Source organism: Ceratotherium simum, chromosome 25, assembly GCF_057802395.1.
Source record: "Ceratotherium simum simum isolate JZ-2026a chromosome 25, ASM5780239v1, whole genome shotgun sequence".
Classification (NCBI taxonomy): domain Eukaryota; kingdom Metazoa; phylum Chordata; class Mammalia; order Perissodactyla; family Rhinocerotidae; genus Ceratotherium; species Ceratotherium simum.
Genome location: NC_141924.1, coordinates 6168321 through 6175788, shown reverse-complemented (window position 1 = coordinate 6175788; position 7468 = coordinate 6168321).

Sequence of the window (7468 nt, the reverse complement as noted above, 5' to 3'; positions counted from 1 at the left end):
GAGATGGTTTGGGTTGTCCCACGGGGGAGGGGGTGCTGCTGGCACGGAGATGGGGAGTCCTGGGTGGCTGCTAAGATCCCACGGTACACAGGACAGGCTCCCCTCCCTGAACCAAGAACCCCCCGGCCGCAAACGTCCACTGTGCTGAGGTCGAGAAGCGCTGCTGTAATCGCCAGTTCTTGACCAGCCTGTCTCAGCCTGTGGTTTCGTTGGGCGAGATTGTCCGTTAATATTGATGAGAAGAAAGCATCGTCCCCTGTGACGTCCGTTCTTTCAGGCCAGCCGTGGTGCCTAAGCTCCCAGGGTCTTCTGGTTGGTCCTGTTCAGGGGATGTTCAGTGAGGGTCTGGTTCGTCCAAGTGGCTGGTGGCACAGCCCGGCCACTGCCCGTGAGCCGTGGAGAGAGAGAAGCATGTAGATAATTCCCAGGGAGAACTAGAATGAAGGACGGGTCCAGGGTGTGACGGAGAGGTTAAAGCTGTCTGGGGAGGGACCAGGGCCTTCTGGAGAAGGAATGAGAACGAGTGCTTCAGGTGGACACGGAGGGCGAGGCCGGCCCTGCGCGCTCCAATCCTGGGACTTTATAAAATTTGCTTTGTCTCCATTCTTCCTGTTGAAACCCCCCATGTGAGCGACTGTCCCCCCCGGTGTGAGCGGCACGCCCTCAGGAAAGCCCCCAGATTCAGCCATCCCTCCCCTGCGCCTCTGCTGGGCGCGGGGCATCTCTGCTTCGGTCAGTGTCCCTTCCTCGCGGCCGGTCTCTGGGGAGCTGTGACATTACATGGCCACTTGCCCTCAGCAGAATTGGCAGAATCTGAGAATTTCTGAGGTCATTCCGTTTCAGCCTTCCCAGGGAGGAGCCAGCGTGGCGCTCACAGGGGGCCACGGCCACTGCAGGGGCGGGGACTCGCTTCTCCTTCGGCAAGGACAGCGTCTTGCGGTTGGGAATCTCAGATTTTGTTGGGTTTCCTTTTAAGTGGAAATCTACTCTTTGGGGTATGATTTGATTCAATAAATTGTTATTATCCTCACCGGCTGCAGGGTTAGGCTTTGCCCTGGGGTGGGGGTGTGGGGACTCCCCTGAGCCCAACGCAGTAGGAACCTGGACATTCGTTTAGTAAATACTTGCTGAGGGCCTACTGTGTGCCAGGCTAGGTCCAGGGATGCCGCCAGGAGCAAGGCAGACACAGCGCTGCCTCGGGAACTGGAGAGTGGAGGGGCAGAGAGAGAACACGGTAAGGTGGACGAGAGAAATGCAGACGGCAAGTTCTGGAGAGAAAATAAGACCATGATGTGCTAGTGAACTGGAGGCGTGTGGGGAGACTGGAGGGATTTGAGCTGAGACCCACGGTTCACACAGCCCTCTGTCCCCTCGGACTTAGGAGGGCCCGGGGCTCACTCCAGCAATGGGCTGTGAGCCGTGGTGACAGCATCACAAAAGTACGACATTTAAGTCACGTCGCCACATTTAAGTCCCCGTCTCCTTTGTCCACACGCGGCGTGCTCTTCCAAACACCTCCACGGCGTTCTGATGTCCGACCAGACGTATCTGGAATGTAGCTCTAGAATTTTCCCACATCAGTTGTTAAGCGTCCTCACAAGCTGGGCCGGAAACATTGTGCCAGATGCCGGGAAGAAGTGTGCAAAGAATGGTGGGGACGCGTGAAAAGGACACAGGAACTTTCTTAAAGGGCGTGCGTATCGTGGACAGCTGGAGCGTGACAAGAAGAGCACGTCGAGTTCAAAGTATCCATGTGTTTGTAGTGATTCTACACAAGGATGGAGTTGAGGACCTCTTTTTTCTTATAACATTTTATATTTATATAATTTCAGACTTGGAGAAAAGTTGCAAGAGTAGCACAGAGTTCCTATATTTACCCAGATTCCATAAATGTTAACCTTTTACCACGTTTCCTTTATCTTTTCTACTTTCTCTGTATGGAGAGGTATAGATCGATCCATTAGATTGATCTCTCTCTATACATGTAAATAGAGATCGATCTGCCTGCGGGGATGAAGTATCTCTCTCTCTCTCTCTCTCTCTCTCTCTCTCGCTGTCTTTCCTGAGTCTTCGAGAGTAAGTTGCATACATCATGCTCTTTGTTTTTTTTTTTTTTTTTGGTGAGGAAGATCAGCCCTGAGCTAACATCTATTGCCCATCCTCCTCCTTTTTTTCCCCCAAAGCCCCCGTAGATAGTTCTATGTCATAGCTGCACATCCTTCTAGTTGCTGTTGTGGGACGCGGCCTCAGCATGGCCGGAGAAGTGGTGCGTCGGTGCGCGCCTGGGATCCGAACCCCGGGCCGCCAGCAGCGGAGCGCACGCACTTAACCGCTAAGCCACGGGGCTGGCCCCCATCATGCTCTTTTATCTCTGAATACTTCAGTGTGTGTTTCCTAAAGAGAAGAACATTCTTTTACATAATCTCAGCACAAGTGTCATTACCGGGAAATGACATTAATACAATAGCATTGTCTAATCTACAGACCTTAATTATATTTTTCCAGTTGTCCCAATGATGTCCTTTTACCAAAAGAAATGCATTGCAATCTCGTCACGTCTCTCCAGCCTCCTTTAATCTGGAACAGTTCTTCAATCTTTGTCTATGCTCCATGACTCTGACGCTGAAGAACACAGGCAGTTGTTTTCTACAGTGTCTCTCAGCTGGCATTTGTCTGGCGTTTTCCTCCTGATTAGATTCAGCTTGTGCATTTTTGGCAGAAGCTGTGTGTTCTTCTAGCTCATCTTATCAGCAGACATATCATGTTGATTTGCCCCATTTCTTGGGATATTAATTTTGATCACTTAGTTAAGAGGATGTTTATCATTTTGTCCACTGAAAATGTTAACTCTTCCTTGTAATTAATAAGTATCTCATAGGGAAAGGATTTCTGTGTTTGGAGTCACCTTTCCACCACAAATAACTAGGAAACTGGGCAAAATATAGGAAGCAACTATTTCAGACATCAGACAAGAGTCAGGGCGGGTCTGTGATTCTTAAAAAAAAGGTAAGCCCCCAGGGCTGGCCCGGTGGCACGGCAGTTAAGTGCACGGGCTCCACTTTGGCGGCCCAGGGTTCGCAGGTTCGGATCCCAGGCGAGCACCGATGCACCGCTTGTCAAGCCATGCTGTGGCGGTGTTCCATATAAAGTAGAGGAAGATGGGCATGGATGTTAGCCGAGGGCCAGTCTTCCTCAACAAAAAAGAGGAGGGTTGGTATCGGATGTTAGCTCAGGGCTAGTCCTCCTCACACACACACACACACACACACACACACACACACACAGACACACACAGACACACACACACACAAAAGGTAAGCCCTGCCATTGTCTAGGCTTTCTACCTGGACATGAATCCTGGCCTAGGGGGCAGGTAGGGGGAGCTCACATAGAGCCCAGTGGTCTGACTTAATTGGGGAGACAGAGATCAGAGTTTGAGGAGGTTAAGGTTAAAAACAAACTTCAAAAGGATCAGAGTAATCCACAATTAACTCCCTGCCAGAAAAATGTCAACACTCTTTAAAGGAATGCAACAAAATTCGGCCAACAATATAAAATCCATAATCTCTAGCATTCAAGAAAAAGTTACTAGGCATCTAGGGCAGAAAAATGTGACCCATAGTCAGGAGAAAAATCAGCCAATAGAAACACACCCAGGAATGACAGAGATGATGGAATCAGCGTTCTACAAGACAACTGACCTGGGCTCTTTAAAAATGTTAATGTCATGGAAGACTGTTCTAGATTAAAGGACTCTAAAAAGACATGACAGCCAAATGCAACCAGGTGGAATATATGATCCTGATTGGGTCTCAAAGTAAAAAAATAAAACAAACAAAAGCTGTAAATAGCATAATAATAGTCGGGGAAATTTGAATATGGATGAAATATTAGAAAATATCATATCAGTGTTAATTGCCTTGGGCATCATAATGGGACTATGTTATGTAGAAGAATGTCCTTGTTTCTAGGAGATACCTTCTGAAGTGTTCAGAGATGAGGCGATATGATCCCTGCACTTTGTTTTTAAATGGTTCAGAGCAAGAGTGAGAGAGAAAGCAAATGTGGGAAAATGTTAAACAAACAAACAAACCTGTATTGAGATTTTGGGATGTAAATATAATTTACACACTTTATATAGTTATGTAAATATAATTAAACTCTGATATATAACTATAATATAGTTATGTAATATATAGTTTCCTATATAAACTTTGAATAAAAAAAACATTGTATTAGAGATATATGCGTTCTGTGAGTTTGGGTATTAAAAACTGAGGTGTTACAAGCAAAATATGAACCCAGGAGATGTTCTGAGGATATGTATACATGTATGTGCAATTGCATGTCCACGTATGTATGTGCATGTTTGTATGTACATGTACGTACCTCAGCAAGGAAGAAAAGATGGGTAATTATTACAGGTCTTGTTTCTGCGACGGGTCACGAGCCTGTAACTGTATTTATAACTCTCTTCCTCCAATTTCATTACACATCTGGGGGTCAGGAGGGGTGATGGGGAGGGGAATGAGAGGAATTGGATGCATTTGCAAGGCAGACACGTCGGATGAGGTCACTCCAGTGTGCCCTGGCAGGGGAGAGCCTCTCCCGTCAGACGTGGCGGGCAGGGCTGCTTCTGCTGCCAGGACTCACACCGGGGCTTGGGGTACTTGGTCTTATCTGCTATTCCTTTCTTAGATCCCTCTCTTCCCCCAGACGAGGCCCTGCCTTTCCCATGGGAAACCTGGTGAGGCTGTGGGTTTAGTCTGTGTTGTAATTCTGCATCACACAGGATTAGATTCTGCATCAACAGCAGCTCTGTCAGCCCTGCAGCCCCAAGAGATGAGGGGTTCTTTTAGGGCCACCACAGGAACTCCCTGGAACTCTAACGTACCTTGAACGGAGGATCGAAAGCCCGGAGACTGTTCTTTTCTTTTCAAAACTCTTTGGTGCGACAATAAAAAGCAAACTCAGCCGGAGCCCTGGAATAAACCAGGCTCCTCACACCGTGTGTGGAAGCCACGGCTCAGTCTACAAAGCTGGGGATTTAACAGGGACTTGGTTCTGGGTGGTCACAGGTCATTGCTTTGCCACCATGCACCAGGGTCCACTTGAATTCCATTCTCGAGTGATTACTAGATCCTTGCTGCCTTTAAGCCAACCAGGACACGTAACCAATCCCAGCTTCCCATCCTTAAGGATATGTCGCCCGCAATGATGTCTAGTAACAAACCCTATATTAATCGGGATTCAGTTGCAAATAACTGGAACCACTTCAGTTGCTGAAGCAGAAAGGAACCTGACACAGGAAATTAGGTGATCACGGAGCCATGGGAAGCCTGGAGAGCAGGCTGGACATGGGTCCTCCAGCCACGACTCTCAGACTAACACTGCGGGGCTGGCTGCCTCCGCCACGTCCGCAGAGCTGCTGAATGACTGTGGCTCCAGAAGCATAAATTTTGGGCACGATATTTTCATTCACCTCTTTAGATCCACTCTCCCAGTTTTCCATCCTGACCTCTGTGGACTGCAAACGGGCTTGCTTGCCTCTGGCGTCCATTCGGATTCCGCCAAGAGGAGGCCCGGGCGGGAAAAAGGAGTGTGGAGGAGAGCGGGGTCAGGGTCTTTACTCCTCCGGCTCTGCCCCTCTGTGGGGCCACCGTGGCTGAGTCCCTTACCAGCAGCCACAGCCCCCAGCCGTGGTCCGTCTCAGAGCTTCGGTCATCCTCTTCCTGGGCTCTGGAATCTGCTCCCCCTCTGCCCCTCTAGGCTTTGGGGTTGCGACAGCCCCTGCGTGTCGCCAGCCTCGGAGGGCAGCACCGTCTCTTCCAGGCCCCCTTAGCCCTGCCCCGCTGGTCCCTTTATTAAACGCTCTTCAGCTTCTGCATTTGAGGGTGCCATCCCTTGCTGCCGGGACTCCGGGCGATGCACCTGCTCGGCTGCGGCCCGGGGTGCAGAAGCCGCCCCCAGAACCACGGGCTCCAGAGCCGTGCTCGCACACCGCCCCCAGCAAAACGGAGATCCGGGCACAGCTGCTCCTCGTCCACTTCGGCATAAACCCCAGTCCTGCACGGGGTGTCCAAATGGCAGAGACCACACCACGTGCCTCTGTATCTCCCTCTGTACGTGGGGAGATAATAGTACCTGCCTGAGAGCCCGGGTTCCAGTAGAATTGAAGCCCTTAAAATTATGTTTGCTTCCTCATCAGTTAATAAATGTTAGCAGTAATATCAGTAATGCTTTTTGTCATTTTCACAGCTTCCCGTGAACAACCGCACTTGCCCGCTGGCACACACCCCTTGTTCCTGCTTCCCACCTGCCCTGGCCCCTTTCCTGCCTGATCTGTCAGCACAGAAAGGTGGTTAGCTTCCTGGTCACCCAGCACTGTCACCTGTTGCTACGAAAAATCAGTTTCAGCCGGGCTCATGAAGATTCGAGCTTCAGAGACCAGCTTGGGTCTGAGATGTTCTGTGACCATCCTGCTGTCCTGCGGTCGCTCCTTCTTGAACTCCTCTAGGCCTTTGCACAGGCTGTTCCCTCCACCTGGAATGTACTCACCCATCTTCTTCAACTGGCAAACTCCTATTCACCCATCAAAGCCCACTTCTCTGGAGAAACTTCCTGATCTCCTGGGCAACAACAGCCATCAACATTTATCTATTGAGCTCACTTTGTGCCAGGCATTGTTCTAGGCACTGGGACAAAGGAAACCTTCAGGGCCTGTGGTAAAGTATCATAGAGAGGATCTACTTTAGATAAGGCAGTTAGGGAAGGCTTCCTGATGGAGGAGGCATTTAAGCCAATGATAAGGATGAGGACTGAGCCATTTTAAAAGCTGGGGCAGGGGCTTCTAGGCAGAGGGAACAGTGAGTCAGGAAGGCAGGTGGCACTTCCAGGGAACAGAAAGGCGGTCAGTGTACGTGGGAGGACATGAAGGCAGGAGAGGTTAGGAGATGAGGATGGAGACGTAGCCGGCAGGTCACATCGGGACTTACCGGCTGGGCCGGGCAGGCTGGGCATTATTTTAAGAGCTATTGGAAGCTGTTGGTGGGTTTTTTTTTTTTTTTGAGGAAGATCAGCCCTGAGCTAACATCCGTGCTAATCCTCCTCTTTTTTGCTGAGGAAGACGGGCTCTGAGCTAACATCTATTGCCAATCCTCCTCCTTTTTTTTTTGTTTTCCCCCCAAAGCCCCAGTAGATAGTTGTATGTCATAGCTGCACATCCTTCTAGTTGCTGTATGTGGGACGCGGCCTCAGCATGGCCGGAGAAGTGGTGCGTCGGTGCGCGCCCGGGATCCAAACCCGGGCCGCCAGTAGCGGAGCGAGTGCCCTTAACCACTAAGCCACGGGGCCGGCCCTGTTGGCGGGTTTGAGTGAGTTGGGACATGAAGCGGGTCCTCTGGTTGCTTATGGAGAACTCAGGGGCAGGAGGTGGGTGTGAGTGAAGCTGGCAGCGGGGTCCAGCTAG